General features: G+C 47.5%; 1 long non-coding RNA gene across 1 annotated transcript in view; it reads left to right on the top strand.

Annotated features, from left to right (window-relative positions):
• The window catches only part of LOC146752048 (uncharacterized), a 181,521-nt gene extending 162,637 nt beyond the window's left edge, over nt 1-18,884 (top strand). Inside the window, exon 2 of the long non-coding RNA XR_014941005.1 lies at nt 17,960-18,884. This is a non-coding gene — a long non-coding RNA (uncharacterized LOC146752048). The remainder of the gene's footprint in view (nt 1-17,959) is intronic.
• Nucleotides 18,885-19,469: the final 585 nt, after the last annotated feature.

Below are 19,469 nucleotides of genomic sequence, written 5' to 3'. Positions count from 1 at the left end.
CATCATACGGACTTCCAACTCACTGTCCCAGGAAGGATCCTTAGTCATCATGAGGTCCTCCCTGCCAAGGGTCTGGGATCAGGACTTGGCCTTTCTGCTTCATAAGACAAAGAGAGGTTTCTCAGCATCAGAGCCACCATGCCAGTGCCTTTCATTGCCTGTAGTCATATCTTCCAATTATCTTCTCTAACAAGTCCCTTGGGAAGCTTGCTTGCTAATGGCCCTCAGTGGGCCCATTAATACTCCAAGAAACTTCACTGTTACTTCTGACTTTGTCTTGTTGAGCACTTTGTGCAAACTTCTCTCTGCACTGGAGGTTGATGGACTCAGCAGCAAATGTGCCCTGGGGCCCATTATAACCAAAGAGTCTCCTGTGCCTTGTGCTTTCCTGTTATCTTCTTCAGGTTTTTAGAACTTGTTCAGCAAAATGGAGAGATACCTGGAGAGAGCTTAAAGAGGAAGAATCCATTTTAAATTTATTGTCTATTTATTTATATTTTGGTTTAATCAAGACATTAAAACAGCACTGTGCAACTGATACCAATCCAGGATGTCCCAACGAGTTCTATTCTGTTACTGTGTTGACAAAGCTCCTCAACATCCCCACCCCCTTTCTACTCACATTGGCCCCATGGGACTTACATCACTTTTCCTCACATCACTCTCTGCTGTCACCCGCTCAGTGTTAAACCTCCTTTGCACCAACTCCCACTGGCTTTCCACAGAGAACCAGCTGCATATGCAAATTACTCTTTTTTTTTTTTTTTTTTTTTTTTTGTCCAGCAAACTGAAGGAAAGGTGATGCAAATGAATTAACAGTAAAACATAGTGATCAACTGCATGCCATGTCCAAGCTGCATCTGCTGAGGTTTTTCTTTCATAGGGAATATTTGTTCAAGAAATGATTTAGACGCAGATAGGATGGGATAGATAGAATTACGGTGAAGGACTGACAACAAAGTACATCAGACTTTTGAGGAATGGAAGCAAATTCCAGTAATCTCCCTGTAAGTCAGAAATCAGACAGATAACTGGGATGTATCTCACTGAACAAAGAGCAAGGGATGTGGAAATCAAGAAAGCAGTGGCAGGAGTGTGTGCCCAAACGGCCTGCTGAAAACAAGCCCTTAACCACGGCCATTTATTTAGGAGAGCTGAAGACACCTGGTGGATGAGGGACATCATATAGGCAGCAGGGAAGAGCAGCGGCGGACACTGGACTTTAGTCACATGGCATTGGCAATGGCACCGCTGTCTGTGTCCCTGAACCTGAAGACACCTGAATAGCAAGGAAAAAAATAAAAAATAAAAAACACAAAATCCCATCAAAGACTCATATTTACAACTAAAAAAGGAACAAGACTCATGAGAACTTCTCATCTTGAGAAGGGTTAATACATTTTCATTGATTTCTATCTTTGTCTTCAATTCTTTGTTTCAGTTTAATTGACATTAATAATAATCTTTTAAGCTTACAGCCTACAAAAATAAATAAATAAATAAATAAATAAGAGACCCATTTGCATCTTGCACATGTCCTGATGCCCCTTTCACCTTCACAATTCCCACCAAACCTTCCATGCTGGAGAGTATTAGATCCAGCAGAGCACCTCTCCTCTTTGGTTCCTCCATGGCTTGGTCAAGAAGCGGCCATCTTTGCTCTCTAAGGATCTGCTGGATGCCACATGCCCTGCTGTGCTGTCCCTGCAGCAGATACTGGAGTGAAAAAGGCCCCCAAAGGGGACAAGGGCCTGAAACATGAGACTCCCATCTGTTTGTAGAGGGCACCTTCCACTTGCTCTCCCTGATCAGGAAGACAGGTACAGACACTGTTGGCCTCCTCTGTTGGCCATTTCCATTAGCTCTGACATGGCTGCTCTTCCATCCCCAGGCAGAGCTCTGTGCACTCTCACAGAGGGCAGTAGCCCTTCCTTGTCTCCTCACCAATCCATGATAAAGAATCTGTATACCCCTTGTGCTACAGTGCAGTTGTAGAAGCCATTCAACTGTGCCACTGTGGTCCAAAGAAGAGCTCAGGCATGTAACCCTACAAAGATTTCTAGCTCCTCAAGTCTTGTTGTTCTCATTAGTGCAAAAATACAGAAGTAAACATCCTAATTGGAAAGCATCACTGGACAGAGCCTGATTGGAGAGCTCATCCATGGCATTAGTGTGCAGAAGGTGGCACACAGGCTGTAGATCCATTGTGGGTCTTGGAGTTGACATAGCAGCACAGACACACCTCAGGCATAGCTTTCCTGAAGGCCCTGTGCTGCATTTACAGCTGCATGTGAGTGTGTGGTGGAGCCCGGAGACACTAGGCTGCTTCTGAAGCCATTCACTTGAAAGCCCACCGAATAGTGAGGTTATGTCTGTTGAAGAATAAAGACGTATGTTATCTTTGTATTCCCTTGAGCTCCAGAATATGTCTCAGATGGAGAACAGAAAAAGATCTGGCTCTTCTTTTGAGAGCTCATCTATTTAGTCAGCTGTGTAACTCTGCATTCTCAGTGGAGTTGGAGACAAAGGCACCATGAAGTGCCCTAAACGCTGGGGTCTGCTGTCATTCAGGATGGTCGATAATACCTCTGTTCCTTCTCTGCCCTGCAGCTGATGTTCAGGAAAGAGGTTTCTGTCCCAGGGATTTCCCACACATTTTATAAGCACTGGCACACATCAGGAGCAGCCCAGGCACCTTGGGCATCACCCAGTGTCTGTGTGTGAACAACTGCCTCCCTGCTGAAGGACTGAGGACTCAGAGCAGGAGCTCACATGCAGGCAACTCCTTGTGCACTTCTGAGCTGAACCAGAGGAATCCCAATGATACTGTTTGTCCATGGGGAGCTGAATCCCATTTCAGCCCCAGGGTTTCCCATTAGGGATGAGACTCCTGCAATGCCTCAACTAAATCACTGCCGTGCACAGGGGAAGTCCGCCTCTCTCTGTCCTTGCCTGTATGCCTATTTTGTTTCATCACAGGATCTCAGGTATCAGGTCTGATACTAGTCACTGACCACCGTACATTTGGTGTTTAATTCATCAGATTTCAATGTACAATCATGATGCTGTTGTTTTTCAGGATCTGTTGGCCAAGAGGACGCAGGGACATCTCAGGGGAGACGAGTGAGAAGGATAAAACATGACATCCTCTGATGCTGAGCTGGGCCGGGCTCCAGGGACACAGGGAGCTCATAAAGGTGGGCAGTGCTACAGAGAGAAAGTTGTGCTCAGGAGCAGCTCTTGTGCACAGCACAGCCTGCAGGTGACAGAAGGAGAGGAGAGAAAGGGGAGAGAGCTTACAGGATGTGTACGGTGTGAGCAGACTGTGGGCACACAGCAAGAGCATTCCACGCAGACCATGAAAAGGTAAGTCTCACTGCAGACCATGCAGCTTCTTTTCATAGAGGGTTAACCAAATCAAAGACATCCCATGGCAGATCTGACTGCAGGCACTGCATGTTTCTGTACTGTAGAAAAACCCTTATGCTACAGCTGAGGGCTTCCGTGCTGCAGTATGAAAGCACAGCCCTGAGGGCTGCGTGTCCCAGCACGGCTGCAGGCTGTGCAGCCGGGGTGCAGGCGGGTGCCCAGGGCTGTCCTGCAGAGCAGGGTCCCTGCTGTGCCCCAGGGGCTGTGTGCCAGGTATGGGACTCTGCCACCTGCCAGGCTCAGCACTCAGCCTGCCCAGGGAGCTGCCCAAGGCACTGTGGGCAGACGGGTGGGGGGAAGGAGCCCCCCGGCAGGGCTTGTGCTGCCACAGCTGCTGCCTGGGGCAGGGGGATCACAGCTCCACTGCACAACTGAATGTTTGTGAAGGCCCTTTGCAAGAGGATAGCCAAGGAAGGGATTTTTCATATCTTGTTCTGAGGGAAGGCAGAAAGGACTGGAGGTGGAAATCTTATAGAGGCTTATAGAGGTAAAATTTAAAACACAGCTATGTTACTCCCAAATATTTCTTCAATCAATTGCTTGTTTTGTGAACAACCACACAGGTTGTGCTGTCAGCCTCTCGTTTCTAAAAGGAAAGAATCAGTTAAAGTTTTTGTTGGTTTCTGCAGACTCTAATATTGCACTTATACTACAAACAGGAATATTTGACTAAAACATATTGAAGTGCAAAGAGGCTGGAGTTGGGGGCACTAAGAACAGTTGGAGTGAAGATATGAGACATGTAAACAGCTCCTAAGAGGAAAAAATTCAGAAGCTCAGGATATGATTATGAAATGAGAATATAGTAAGAGCTCGTTAATCTTCTATTTCTTTAGGAGTTGTGAAGCTCATGAATATAAATTCAAGTTATGGAGTTAAATGAAAATTATCCAAAGCTAAATGAAAACATTTCAGAGTACAGCGGGAGGAGTGTCTCTGAGAATGATCTGGACTTGTCATTATCTTCTTCACTCTGAGCAGGACTCCAAGCCCAACAACAGCAGATGCCCAACAGCAGCTCCATCAGTGAGTTCCTCCTGCTGCCGTTGGCAGACACGCGGCAGCTGCAGCTCCTGCACTTCTGGCTCTTCCTGGGCATCTACCTGGCTGCCCTCCTGGGCAACGGCCTCATCAGCACAGCCGTAGCCTGCGACCGCCGCCTGCACACCCCCATGTACTTCTTCCTCCTCAACCTGGCCCCCCTCGACCTGGGCTGCATCTCCACCACTCTCCCCAAAGCCATGGCCAACGCCCTCTGGGACACCAGGGCCATCTCCTACACAGGATGTGCTGCACAGCTCTTTTTCTTTGTCCTCTTACTCTCAGCAGAGTTTTCCCTTCTCACCATCATGTCCTATGACCGCTGCGTTGCCATCTGCAAGCCCCTGCACTACGGGACCTTGATGGACAGCAGAGCTTGTGCCACCATGGCAGCAGCTGCCTGGGGCACTGGGGTTCTCAATTCCCTGCTGCACACTGCCAGTACGTTTTCACTGCCTCTCTGCCAAGGCAATGTTGTCAACCAGTTTTTCTGTGAAATCCCCCAGATCCTCAAGCTCTCCTGCTCAGCCTCCTATCTCAGGGAAGTTGTGCTTCTCATTTTTAATGCCAGTTTAGTCTTTGGTTGCTTTGTTTTCATAGTTGTGTCCTATGTGCAGATCTTCCTGGCTGTGCTGAGGATGCCCTCTGAGCAGGGACGGCACAAAGCCTTCTCCACGTGCCTCCCTCACCTGGCCGTGGTCTCCATGTTTCTCAGCACTGCCTTTTTTGCCTACCTTAAGCCCCCCTCCATTTCCTCCCCACTCCTGGATCTGACAGTGGCTCTTCTGTACTCAGTGGTTCCTCCAACACTGAACCCTGTTATCTACCGCATGAGGAACAGGGAGATCAAACACAGTCTCAGGAAGGTACTGCAGTACGCACTGTTCCTGCTTCCATAAAATGCACAACTTCCTCACACGATTCCCAGTGATGGTTATTTATATTTTATGAATCTTTGATTATTCGTTTGTGTGTGACATAGTAACCTGAAAAAAAAAAAAAAAAGTGATTGAAATTATAAATAAAAATGTATTTCACTTCTGTGGGCAGGGCCCCTCTATTGGTTAACTGTGATAACTGGAGCAGCTGTATGGGTGGTTGGTCTGTTTTGTTGTTCCCTCACCCATACTTGTAGTACAGGAGTAGGCTGATCATGCCACTTCCTCATGTCTTCTCCGCAGTCATATAGGTAGCGCCACATGGAAACACGTGGTGTAATCATACTATTGTTCCTTGCTCGAGCTGGAAAGCGCGTGTGTCTAATAGCTGAGTTTTTTATGATAAATGGGAGGAGTAGGACTGGAATATTTTGATCAGCTCCTTCATTAGACATGGTGGCCCATTGTCACGGTTTGAACGAAAAATCCACCTGCGTATGTGACAGGGGGCCGTGGGCCCCGCAGGGGCCCTCGGCCAAAAGGAAAAAGTTAATTAGGAAAAGAAAACAGTGGCAACAATCTAAGGAGGCACACTTATTTACTAAATACTATATCGAAATACAGGATAACACAATATAATACAATATAATTGAAAATTGAGCTAACGAATCAAGCAAAATAGGAGAGAGAATGAGTCCCGTAACCAAGAGGCCTACTGTGAAATCTAGGCGAACGGCTGAAGGCTCCCACACACTCCCCTGAACGCCAGAACTCGAAAGACGTCAGTCTATTCTGCGACCAAGTTAATATAGAGTCCAGGTCCCGTAAACTATCGTGTTGTTCTCTGGGAGATGTAGTCTTCTTCTGTAAGTTGCAGATTCAGTAATATTATTCATGCTTTATAATGTTATAATGTGGAATACTGATAGCAAAATTACAAAATTATTAAACCATGACACTCTTCTTTCTTCCTACTTTGTCTGGACCTGGATGAGGTGCAGCCACGGAGAGCAGCACAAGGGGCTCTTTTCATTCCTGCTCTTGGTACACTGCTACAGTGCTCTCGAGTCCTCTCATTTGTGCAGGCTTGAAGGTCTTGTGGGTTTCATGTCAGTCCTGTTGTGTCTACAGCAGCACTCTGGGGCTGCAGTCAGTAGCCAGCAATATGAACGGCTGTGTCAGAGCTGGTCTCCTTGCTGGCACTGTCAAAATCCTCAGGAGCTATTGAAACTAGCTCTCGATCTCTATGACAAAAAGAAGTGAGAGTGAGAATGAGGGACTACTGGAAAGTCTTCTCCCTTCTCTGCTCTGTAGCCAGACTCCCTGAGGAGTCAATGTAAAATGTGTAATTATTAACCTTATAGACAGTGTTACTTCCATAACTCAAGGATGACCTCAAAGATGATTGTATGCAAAACTTCATTTTGTCAGCTGCCAATTTTATCACTATATAAACCAGAGTCAAACAGCATAGCAAAATAAATATCCTAATCCTGCCCCCAGAGCTGGCAATCAGTGCAACAGGGAAAACAAGCAGCAATCAAGGAGCTGTGCAAAGCCTGTGTAATGCTTGTTCAAGGCTGAATGAGCTCCACAAATAGGGAAACAAACAGCATCATGGCCAGCAATTCTCCAACTCTCACAAAGCCCTGTGTTATCTCCCTCAGGACAGATGTGCTGTTATCTCAACCCTTGGAGCCTCACATTGGGCACCAAAATGACGGTGGTTGTTGAACTCAACATGTGGCTCAGCAGCACACAGTGCTTTGTGCACTGCCCCATTCCCAGTGGGATGGGGATGAGAACTGGGAAAAAAAAGTACAACTTGTGGGTTGTAACAAAACAGTTTACTAAGAGAGATAAAAGGAGAGGAGTAATAGTTATCACTATATATCTGTTGATATGGAATCATATGTAACAACTGTTGCACAAGCACTTGCTCAGCACCGCCAGACTGATGCTCAGCTGGGCCCTGGGCAGTGAAGAGACTGAGATGAACTCCCACCCCTTTCAATACAATTTCTGCTTGCTGTCAGCTGATAGAGAACATCCTTTCGGCCACTTTCAGTCAGCTGTCCTCACTCTGTTCCCTCCCAGCTCCACGTGCCCTCTACTGACCATGGCCTTGGCTCTGTACAACACTGCTTAGCAGCAACTGAAAACATCAGAGTGTTATCAATGGTTTTCTCCTAGAACCAAAACACTGCACCATAGCGGAATGTCTGAAGAAAACAATTCCATCCCAGCTGTAACTCTGATTCCTGCCTTTCCTCTTCCTCTTGTTCTTCCTGATTAGGATGCAAGGAACAGAATCTGCCGCTCTCCTCTTTGTGCCTTTTCCATCAGTTCTCAGCTGGCTCCTCTGCCATCCCCAGGCAGAGCTCAGCGCACTCTCACAAAGGGCAGCTGCCTTTCCTCATCTTCCTTGCCCATCCATCATGAAGTGTCAGTGAATAGTGAAAAGGTACCCCATAGTAGATGAAAAGGGAATACTTTGCTACAGAAAGGCAAATCATTTATTTGTGCAGTACTCGGTGCTGCTTTAAAAGCAGCCGTGGAGTTCCGAGATCAGCAGTTTGAGGTGGAAAACCAGACTATACAGTCGTTACAAGAAACAGTTAAAACAACCCAGGAACTCGTGAAAGCCTTGCAAAACCAAATTGGAAATCTAGAAGTACAATTGGAAAGAGAGAGACATAATTCGGCCTTGTTACAAATGGCTTTTAAGGAAATTTTAACATATAAAGATACGGGTGACACTGATATTCATGTTGCACCACAAGAAAAACTGTATCAGGAAGAACTGAAAGAAACAAAACAAAGTTTTGGTAAGATTGAAACCCCAATAGCCCCTCTGCGCCCTCTAATAAAAACAGAAGATACCTTTGATAATGGAGAGGACATGGATCCTCAAATGAATGTTAAAGAAATTCCCTTTTCTGCCACTGAATTAGCAAAACTGAAAAAGGATTTTAGCCACTCTCCAAAGGAATCGGAAACAGAATATGTATGGAGAGTCAGTCTAACTGGTGGAGAAAAAATAATGTTAACCGAAAAGGAGGCTGAGGGTCATTGGGGGCCAGGAGTATTTTTGACTACTGGTAATAACCGTGTTCCCTGGTCCCTAACACAAAGGGCTGCTTACTGGGCTGGTGGTCTCAACCCTTTAGAAAGGGGAGACCCTCTTGCCATTAATGGGACAGTTGACCAATTGGTTGAAAGTGTCCAAAAGTCCGCTTGCCTGCAAATGATGTATGACAGGAAATTGCAGCCATGGCACGAATCACCTATGATGATGCCTGTGGATCCTGAAAGGATGACTCCTTTAATTAGGGGGCTTCCAGAATCGCTGAAACCCATAGGTATACAGCTACAGGGAAAAATACAAGCTATGCCTCAGGGAGAAAGAACCCGGCCAGCATTAGAAGGAACTGGCACCTCCGGCCATTTGCAGTCAGGGTACAATGTATGGACATGGGGGGAGGTTGCCCAAGAGTTGATTAATTATGAAAGGAAGTATGGGCCTGTGGCTTCTTCCAGTAAATCTGAGCCAGGGGAAGTAAGGCTCGCAGCAACCACCCTTGCTCCTAGGCCACCTAGCCCAAAGCTTAGTGGAACTGGAAGGGTCTCATTGCCAGTAAGAACAGGTAGGAGAAATATTGATCATAAACGTAATCGTCTCTGGACACTGGGCTGGCAAAAGGGTGTTCCACGAGATTTGATGAATGGATTACCCACAGTCAGGCTAGAGAAATTAGTTAACTTGTGGCCAGAACAAAAGCCCAAGGAAAGTTGATACTTTCGCCCCCTCCCCCAGATGAGAGGGAGGTGGTGGGGGGGGGGGGGGGGTGGAAAGCAGTGAAGGGTGGATGTGTTAGAAAGCTCATAACAAAAGGAGAAGATAATTGTATTAACAAAGCCCCCAAAGGGCAAGTTGTCTTGCTTTATTTTACAGAAGATCCCCGTGGGACCTTCACGGAACAGAATGGCTTGTAGCTGATTTTAACCATTTGTATTTTATGACAGAAAAATTGAAGATGTGATCATGCTAGAATACTGATATATCTCTTTATTACATATTTGGTTGCAATAGTATTATGTTTTTGTTTGCTGTAGTTGTGAGTTGTGATTGATATCAGTCTTTGGATCTGTTTAAACTTCACAATTGGGTTCAGAGTTTTTTTTTTTCCAGGTCACCCTGGCTTTCTTGTACTCTTTGCACAGTGGTAATCATTCCTTTTGACCCCTTATTTCACCTCTTTTGGTCAAACTTGATGGTGATTTGCATGTAACTCCATGGTGTTTCCAAATTCCTAATGAACTGGGAAATGAGCAATGGAACCCATCTAATATATATTAGATGTAGTCACAAAAGTGAAATTTATCATAAAATGCTTTGCACTGATGCTTTTCAGTGTCTCATCAGTCCAGGAGTTCCATTCAAAACATGGTTGTTGGAAAGTGTCTGAGTTTTTGACAAGAAACATGTATGTTTCTGGGATTACTCCCTATGATTTAAATTCTGGGGTATCCTACACTATGTTGTGACTATAACAGTTCTTAAACTTGCCAGACTAGTATTTATATCTCTCAGCAATTGAACTGTTTTGGAAATGCTCAAGTGGAAAGTTCTTCTGACACAAAGATCCCTATTATTTTACTTGTTTATTTATTGCTATTGGTCATTGTTAAATGTATGGTTGTTTTCAGTGTATGGCTGTTCCTTCTCACTTTCTACCTTTTATTCATTATGTAATATTTGTCTCACCCCTCCTGAAGAATCACTGAGAGGTGCCTGTGTCAAATTAAATGATTCCACCTGTTGTTTAAAGATTTATAATGGTAAAGTTAAACCAATTGCTGAAGGTATACAGAAAATAGGACATGTTCCTGTCCAAACTTGGAAAAGTCCAGACCTTGACCTTTTTTCCTGGCTTCCAGGTGGTCTGTGTGTAAAATGCATCTTATTATATCTATTGTGTGTGGTTGCAACTTTCATGTTTGTTTTGTGTATGATATCACGTTTCATTGAACTTATCCAATGTGTTGTATCGTCCATGTATTTTGTAACCTCCTCAAGTGATGGAGAAGTTGAGCACATCAAGAGATCTTTTGTAATCATTGCATTAAACCACCCTCACCTTCCTTTTCCCTCATGCTTGCTATCTTTTTCTCACCATCCTGGATCAGCAGTGGTCCATTTTTAAGCAAACTTTGAGTCATGGGGTGGTGTAAGAGGCCATGCTTTTTACATTACTGTCTCAAAGTTTGCTGAAATGAACAAGTTCAGGCAAGTCCTGGCCAAGGTTCCAGGACTCCCTTTGTCTGAGACACACAGGAACCAAGGTTCGAGAAATCCCTTTGTTCAAGAGATGGACAAGTCTGGGAGCTATAAGAGAGATAAGATGCTGATTAATGGCCCTAAAGTGGTCTTTTTGTGTGGGCCTATCTCAAGGAAGATGGCCATCTCCGAGGAATTCACATGACTCTGACCCGAGCCTTCCAGAAATGTCACGAAGGCTGGGAAGAAGTAGGATAAAAAGGGCACGGACTAATCGCGAATTTGGGTTTTCTGATACCAGATGCCTCACTACGGAAACAAGGAGGTTTTCTGTCATCAGATGCCTCAGTACGTGAGCGCCTGCATGCTGAAGAAGATGCCTGCATGCTGAAGAACCTTTTAGGTAACTGACCTCAGATTCCTCCACCGTTGTCCTACTGCTGCCTACTGTCTCTCCTGGGATTGCTGCTCGAGACTCTGCTCCGTGAGACCTCGCTGCCCGACACTCCGCTTCTTGAGACCACGGTACTGTGACCGCCTTCTGCGCTGCACCGATCTGCTGCTTGCGGCCTGCTACTCTGCTGCTGCTCTCCCCTACCAACATAACAACGTACTACAGGTCGCTGCTGCATCCAGGAGGTGACTATTCCCCGCTTTAACGTAATTCTTGCTCTTTTCTACCTTTTTCTATCGCCTACTTTCCCGTCCCCATCACCCTAATTTTGGTATTCGTCGCTCTCCCTTCCCCATCCCCTCAGTTGTCTATCACCTCTAATAAACTGGTCGGATCAACATTTGAATGCTCTTCTTCTTAATCTCATGCCGGGCATAACATATCAAAAGAACCTTTGCCTCACTCCTAAATTGGAGCGAGACAGGCCTTTATATGGGACCACATTCACCCCAATGACAATGAGAAGGCTGGCAAGCAACAAGGTAAGTGCAACCCATAAGTGTGACCCCATAGGGGCCAATGGGGACCCCAGGCCCCATAAGTGAGGCTCCAGACACGTAAGTGAGGCTCCAGCCCCATAATTGTGACCCACAAGTGAGGCTCCAGACCCGTAAGTGGGAACACAGACACATAAGTGGGAACACAGACTCGTAAGCGGGTCCTCAGGCCCATAAGTGTGACCCTAAAGACTTCAAGATGTCCCCACTCCCATAAGTGTGACCCATAAGTGAGGCTCCAGCCCCATAACTGCATCCCCAGCCCCATAAAAGTGACCCTATAGGGGCCAATAGGGACTCCTAGCCCCATAAGTGTGAACACAGACCCATAACTGAGACCCATAAGTGAGGCTCCAGCCCCATATCTGTGACCCCAAACACTAATGACGTCCCCATAAACCCTAATGGGGTCCCAATAACTGTGACCCCAGCCCCATAAGTGGGTCCCTAGACCCATTAGTGGGTCACCAGACCCATAAGTGGGACCCATAACTGCATCCCCAGCCCCATAAGTGTGACCCAAAATCCCAGAAGTGTGACCCCTGCCCCATAAGTGGGTCCCCAGCACCATAAGTGTGACCCATAAGTGGGAACACAGACCCATAAGTGGGTCACCAGACCCATAAGTGTTACCCCAGACCCATAAGTGTGACCGCATAGGGGCCAATGGGGACCCCAAGCCCCATAAGTGTAACCCCAGCCCATAAGTCCCTAGACCCATAAGTGGGTCACCAGACCCATAAGTGTGACCCCATAGGAGCCAATGGGGACCCCAAGCCCCATAAGTGTGACCCCAGCCCCATAAGTGGGTCCCTAGGCCCATAAGTGGGACCCCAAACTCCATATGTGTGACCCATAAATGAGGCTCCAGCCCCATAAGTATCATCACAGTATCACAGTGTCACAGTCTCGTACGAGTTGGAAGGGACCTTAGAGATCATCGAGTCCAACCCCCCAGGATTCGAGCCTCTGTGTAGCAGAGCGGCACTTCTACCACTTGCGCCACAGGGGGATTCGAACCCAGGGCCTCCGGTGTTGCAACACGGCACTGCTACCACTTGTGCCACCGGGGCACACACTAGTGGGTCCCTAGACCCATAAGTATGACCCCAGCTCCATAAGTGAGACCCCAAACCTTATGATTCTAGCCCCGTAAGTGCCTCCCCAGCCCTATAACTGCATCCCCAGCCCCATAAGTGTGACCCCAAACCCCATAAGTGTGAACACAGACCCATAAGTGTGACCCCAATCCCCATTTACATGGGACCTCATTCACCCCAATGACAATGGGAAGGCTGGCAAGCAACAAGGTGAGTGCGACCCATAAGTGGGACCTCATAGGGGTGAATGGGGACCCCAGCCCCAAAAGTAGGAACACAGACCCATAAGTGGGACCTAAAATCCCATAACTGAGTTCCTAAGTTGGACTCCAGCCCCATAAGTAAGGCTCCATACCTATAAGTGTGACCCCATAGGGGACAATGGGGACCCCAGCCCCATAAATGGGAATACGGAACCATAAGTGGGAACAAAGCCCCATAAGTGTGACCCCATAGGGGCCAATGGGGACTCCAGCCCCATAACTGCATCCCCAGCCCCATAACTGCATCTCAATCCCCATAAGTTTGACCCATAAGTATGACCCCATAGGGGCCAATGGGGACCCCAGCCCCATAAGTGCCTCCCCAGCCCTGTAAGTGCCTCCCCAGCCCCATAAGCGTGACCCTAAAGACTTCGAGATGTCCCCAGCCCCATAAGTGCATCCCCAGCCCAATAACTGTAACCCCAGCCCCATAAGTGTGACCCATAACTACATCCCCGGCCCCATAAGTGGGAACACAACCCCATAACTGAGTCCCCAGCCCCATAAGTGTGACCCCAGCCCCATAAGTGTGACCCATAAGGGAGGCTCCAGCCCCATAAGTGGGTCCTCAGACCCATAAGTGGGACCCAAGAACCATAATTGTGACCCCAGACCCATAAGTGTGACCCCAACCCTATAACTGTGTTCCTAAGTGACTCCCCAGCCCTATAACTGCATCTCCAGCCCCATAAGTGGGTCCCCAGCCCCATAACTGTGTCTTCAGCCCCATAAATATGACCCATATCTGCATTCCCATCCCCATAAGTGTGACCCATAACTGCATCTGCAGCTGCATAACTGAGTCCCCAGCCCCATAAATGTGTCCCCAGCCCCATAAGTGAGACCCATAATCCCTATAAATATGATTCTAGCCACATAAGTTTGACCCATAAGTGCATCCCCAGCCCCATAAGTGCATCCTCAGCCCCATGAGTGTGACCCATAAGTGTGACCCCATAGGGGCCAATGGGGACCCATAAGGGTGACCCCAGCCCCATAAGTGTGACACATAAGTGCCTCCCCAGCCCCATAACTGCCTCCCCAGCCCCATAACTGCCTCCCCAGCCACATAACTGCCTCCCCAGCCCCATAACTGCATCCCCAACCCGATAACTGCATCTCTAGCCCCATAAGTGTGACACCAGTGGGGACACTATGGGGATCCCTGCTTGACATACCTGTACCCAGCCCCATAAGTGTGACCCATAAGTGGTTCCCCAGCCCCATAGGTTCATCTCCAGCCCCATAAATGCATCCACAGCCCCATAACTGCATCCCCGATCCCATAACTGCCTCTCCAGCCCCATAAGTGGGAACACAGACCCATATCTGAGTCCCCAACCCCATAACTGCATCCCTAGCTCCATAAGTGGGTCTTCAGCATCATCAAGGGGAAGAGAGCTGGAAATGCTGACAGTGCTGCAGCCTCTGCAACTCCTGGCACAGACCCTGCAGCAGCTCCAAGGTTTTGCTACACGTCCTGCAGTTACTCCACGCTCTGGACAGATCCCGCTGTCACTCCATCCCTCATAATGAGCTCTGCAGTCACTCCTGCTACAGGTCCTGTAGCTGTTCCAAGTACAGTGATAAGAAAGTGAAACAAATTCCTCCCAGGTGAGGTGCACTGTGCCAGGAGGTTCAGCCCTGTGGTCACTCCAACCCCTCCAATGAGCACAGTGGCTGCTCCAACATAGTCACATCTTCTGTGGTGGTCCCAGCTCTGGCAATGAACTCTGAGGTCACTTCAACTCTTGCAACAGCCTGAAAGTCAGTACAGCTCCTACAGTGAACCCTATGGCTGCTAAAACCCCTGCAACTAGTCCTGGACTTGCAAAAAGATAAACATAGGGCTTAATTCATATATCATTGCAACTGCGTAAGTTGTATATGTGTGAAAACATACTAAATACATTATATATGTATAAATACATTTGTCATAATTATTATCTTTTTCTTTTTCTCTTTATCTCAACCCATAAAATTTAAACCACAGCACTGCCCCAAGTCTCTTACTGATCTTCTTGGGACTATTCAGTCTGATCTGGTCACACACTGAAGAGCACCAGAAGATCTCAAGGTTTTCTCAGGGAGCAGCTCCTGAGGTATATTCCTTACCCCAGCTTTGGAAGAGGCCTCCCTCCAGTTCTCTGGTCCTGCACTAAAGGGGCCCTCTTGTTATGGCAGTGCCAGCAAGGAGACCAGCTCTGACAGACCTGTTCATATTGCCGGCTACTGACTGCAGCCCTGGATTGCTGCTGTAGAGGCAGCAGGACTGTCGTGAGACCCACAAGACAATCAGGACTGCACAAATGAGAGGGCTTGAGAGCACTGTGGTGGTGTAAAGAGATCAGAAATGAAAAGAACACGTTGAGCTGCTTGTACCTCCCCAAATCCAGACAAAGTAGGAAGAAAGAAAAGCAAAGTAAAAGTCTATTGTGAAACCTTTATAGGTATACTTGAACGTATTCGGGGAATCTGGATACATGTTTACATGATCTCTTGGAGTGAAAAAATTGAAATCAGTTTGGAAAGAGGTGTAATACAATTTTATTTTTAAGTTCAATAATATATATATATTTTTTTGCACGTTGCTATATCTCACATAATCAAACAATCAAAGATGCATAAAACATAAAGAACCATCATTGGGAATCCTATGAGGAAGTTGTGCATTTTATGAAAGCTGGAATAGTGCGTATTACAACACCTTCCTGAGAGCGTGCTTGATCTCCCTGTTCCTCACGCTGTAGATAATAGGGTTCAGTGTTGGAGGAACCACTGAGTACAGAAGTGCCATTGTCAGATCCAGGAGTGGGGAGGAAATGGAGGGGGGTTTCAGGTAGGCAAAAATGGCAGTGCTGACAACTAGGGAGACCACGGCCAGGTGAGGGAGGCACGTGGAGAAGGCTTTGTGCCGTCCCTGCTCAGAGGGCATCCTCAGCACAGCCAGGAAGATCTGCACATAGGACACAACTATGAAAACAAAGCAACCAAAGACTAAACTGGCATTAAAAATGAGAAGCACAACTTCCCTGAGATAGGAGGCTGAGCAGGAGAGCTTGAGGATCTGGGGGATTTCACAGAAAAACTGGTTCACAACATTGCCTTGGCAGAGAGGCAGTGAAAACGTACTGGCAGTGTGCAGCAGGGAATTGAGAACCCCAGTGCCCCAGGCAGCTGCTGCCATGGTGGCACAAGCTGTGCTGTCCATCAAGGTCCCGTAGTGCAGGGGCTTGCAGATGGCAACGCAGCGGTCATAGGACATGATGGTGAGAAGGGAAAACTCTGCTGAGAGTAAGAGGACAAAGAAAAAGAGCTGTGCAGCACATCCTGTGTAGGAGATGGCCCTGGTGTCCCAGAGGGCGTTGGCCATGGCTTTGGGGAGAGTGGTGGAGATGCAGCCCAGGTCGAGGAGGGCCAGGTTGAGGAGGAAGAAGTACATGGGGGTGTGCAGGCGGCGGTCGCAGGCTACGGCTGTGCTGATGAGGCCGTTGCCCAGGAGGGCAGCCAGGTAGATGCCCAGGAAGAGCCAGAAGTGCAGGAGCTGCAGCTTCCACGTGTCTGCCAACGGCAGCAGGAGGAACTCGCTGATGGAGCTGCTGTTGGACATCTGCTGTTGTTGGGCTTGGAGTCCTGCTCAGAGTGCAGAAGATAATGACAAGTCCAGACCATTCTCAGAGACACTCCTCCTGCTATACTATGAAATGTTTTTATTCTCTTACAACAGTGTACATTTAGCACCATTACTTGCATTTAATTTCATGTATTTTAGCATTCCTAAAGCAGAAGCAGCATATGGAGCTCTGACCTTCCTCTTCTTTTCTTATCCCTTCTCCCTGGATATTTCCTACTGTTTCTTGTCTTATCTTTACCCCAAGTGCTCTTAGAGCCCCCTACCCCAGCTTCAGTGGCATTCAGTTTCAGTTAGATAATGCTTCCTGTTTTTATGATAAGTGAATTATTCATGCCTGCAGAAAATGAAGATAATTACAATTGGTTCCATTCTTAGAGAAGAGGTAGACTGAGAGCACATCTTGTGTGACTGCTCACAAAACAAGGAAATGACTGACGAAAAATTCCCAGATCTCTGACAGCCCCTTTAAGGTTTCTGACTTCAATTCTTTTTGCCCCAGAAAAGAAAATGGAAACCTGCCTTCGCTCTCCTCTTGCCAAGACCGTTCACAAACATACTGTTGTGCAGTGGAGCTGTGATCCCCTGCCCCAGGCAGCAGCTGTGGCAGCACAAGCCCTGCCGGGGGCTCCTTCCTCCCACACATCTCCCCACAGCGCCCTGGGCAGCTCCCCGGGCAGGCTGAGTGCTGAGCCTGGCAGGCGGCAGAGTCCCATACCCGGCACACAGCCCCTGGGGCACAGCAGGGACCCTGCTCTGCAGGACAGCCCTGGGCACTCTGAAGAGTGAGCAAAGCCTCAAAATGGTGGTAAGGTAACACTTTGCTATAGAAAGGGAAAGGGGAACTTCACAGAAACCAAGACAAAGGGTAACTGTACATTTAAAAGTGCAGGGAAAGGGGGAATTGCAAACACTTAGTCAAAATAAAGCAATAAAGATAAGAAGAAACTGTCCGGAGACCTCTGACAAGAAGGATTAGATCCCCCCCCGGGCAAGATGATGCCGACATGGGAGAACAATAACAGCAGATAACACCAAGAAGAAAACAGAAGAAGAATTTCACCCCAAAACATCGGCAAGGGTCGCGGGGAATGGGGTCAGGGGGAATGAGGGAATGGGGTCGCAGGGAACGGGGCCATAGGGAATGTAATGAATATGTAATCAAACTGAGGAGGAGACTATTGATTATGTATTAGCTTAACCTATATCTGTAACACACTTTTCTCTTTACGGTGTGCAAGTTTGGAGGAGCTATCCCCCTTGCACCCGGCGCTGCGCAACGCTGGAATAAACATACCTGCTTTATAACCCATCTCTGGATTATAGAGTTTGATTCCGCAAGTCAATTTGGCACCCCAGATGGGACCCTCTCTGTTCGGCTGCAGGACCAGCTGAGAAGGGGGACGCCTTTGGCGCGCCCCGAGATTTCTCGGAAGGACTCCCCTCCCTCATCTGATCACTGCAGGAGCAGACAAGAACCATCTATCAGCGGACCAGGTTTGTGAAATGGGGGACCCGTAAGTCGTGAGGAGACGTCCTACGCAGGGCACAGTGGAGTCGGCGTGCTCCCCCCCAGGGATGTGAGCTCACGGGTTAGGTTAGGTTGCCGGCTGGGTTAGGACTCCCTAGGGAGTGCCTACAAAGGGGCCAGTAAGTCGTACGCATGGTAAAAGAGCTATTGCTCACATTCAGGTGATTGCTAATTGGGCAGAACTTGTCTGCTCTCTGGTACAGGGTGATTTGGGTAATCCTGGGATAATTGGTATCGTACAGTGCTGTTTATATAGGTGACCTAAGTCAACAACTAGCACCGGTGTTCTTAACATCTTTGGTTAAGCTTAACAAATGATATAATGTAATTGTGCTTGAATTGTCATGTGAGTGTGGTGTGAGTGAGACGCAGCACAGCTGCGGGGCGAGTGCGGAGTCCCGACCCGCGGTTCCGTCCTCCCGCGAGGGAAACAGCCGGGGACGGATGAAGCGAAAGTTGTCTCCAATACTTGTATGTCTTTGTTTTAATACATGTTTATTTTGTATTATTAATTACTGGTTGTTGTAAAGTATGTGGTCATAAGTCATAACAATGCTGTTGTGTCAGAAGTGGTTTTACTTATAAAAGAATATGGTGGTTTATATTAAGTTACAATGGGAAAATCACAGAGCAAAGAGGTCCCTGCGCGCTCACCCCTGGGGTGTATACTGGCACATTGGCGAGATATCGCTGGGGAACCAGGAGGAACCCTGAGCCGAAAAAAAAAATCCTGATTAAATATTGTAATCAGTGGTGGTTGATGTATAAGCTAGAGGACAGGGACAATGAACATATAGAGGGATGTCTGTGTGGAATGAGTATCAAGCCATTTATGTGATACTGTGTTCTGCCTGCGAAGAGGTGTAAGGGAGGTGGGTCAGTCAGTGCTGGCTCTGTGGCGAGAGGTTTATAACTGAATGATATGGATTGCTAAGGGAAAGTTATAAGGTAGTAAGGGTGTTTATGGAAACTGAAGAACTGTGTTGCTTGATTTGTGGGTTTTGAAGGGAATGGGACAAACTGTTTTGCTGGTATAAGAAAGTGTAGTTGTTAATGGCATACGGAAGTATAGTTGAGGGTATGTGGAAGTGTAACTGAGGGTACAAATAGTGGAATAGTGTACAGAGGAAAAAGGGTTAAAGAGAAAGTGAGTTTATCTGTGCTGGCATGAGAACAACCCCCCCGCACCGTTCCCCTGCAATCAGAACTCTCAGAGTGGGAGAGGGAGCCAGGGTCAGAGACTGCTGCTGTAAACTGCAAAGGGGGAGGTGGAGAGGACAGGGCATTGCAAGTGAGAATAGCCTTCATGTGCAGAGATGTGGGAAATCTGAAATCTGGGCAGCACTGGAAGGCTCTGGAGAGGA

The sequence above is a fragment of the Coturnix japonica genome, unplaced genomic scaffold (assembly GCF_054131305.1).
Source record: "Coturnix japonica strain WE unplaced genomic scaffold, WE-NBRP24 Scf053, whole genome shotgun sequence".
In the NCBI taxonomy this organism is placed as follows: domain Eukaryota; kingdom Metazoa; phylum Chordata; class Aves; order Galliformes; family Phasianidae; genus Coturnix; species Coturnix japonica.
This window is presented reverse-complemented; position numbering and strand designations above follow the sequence as displayed.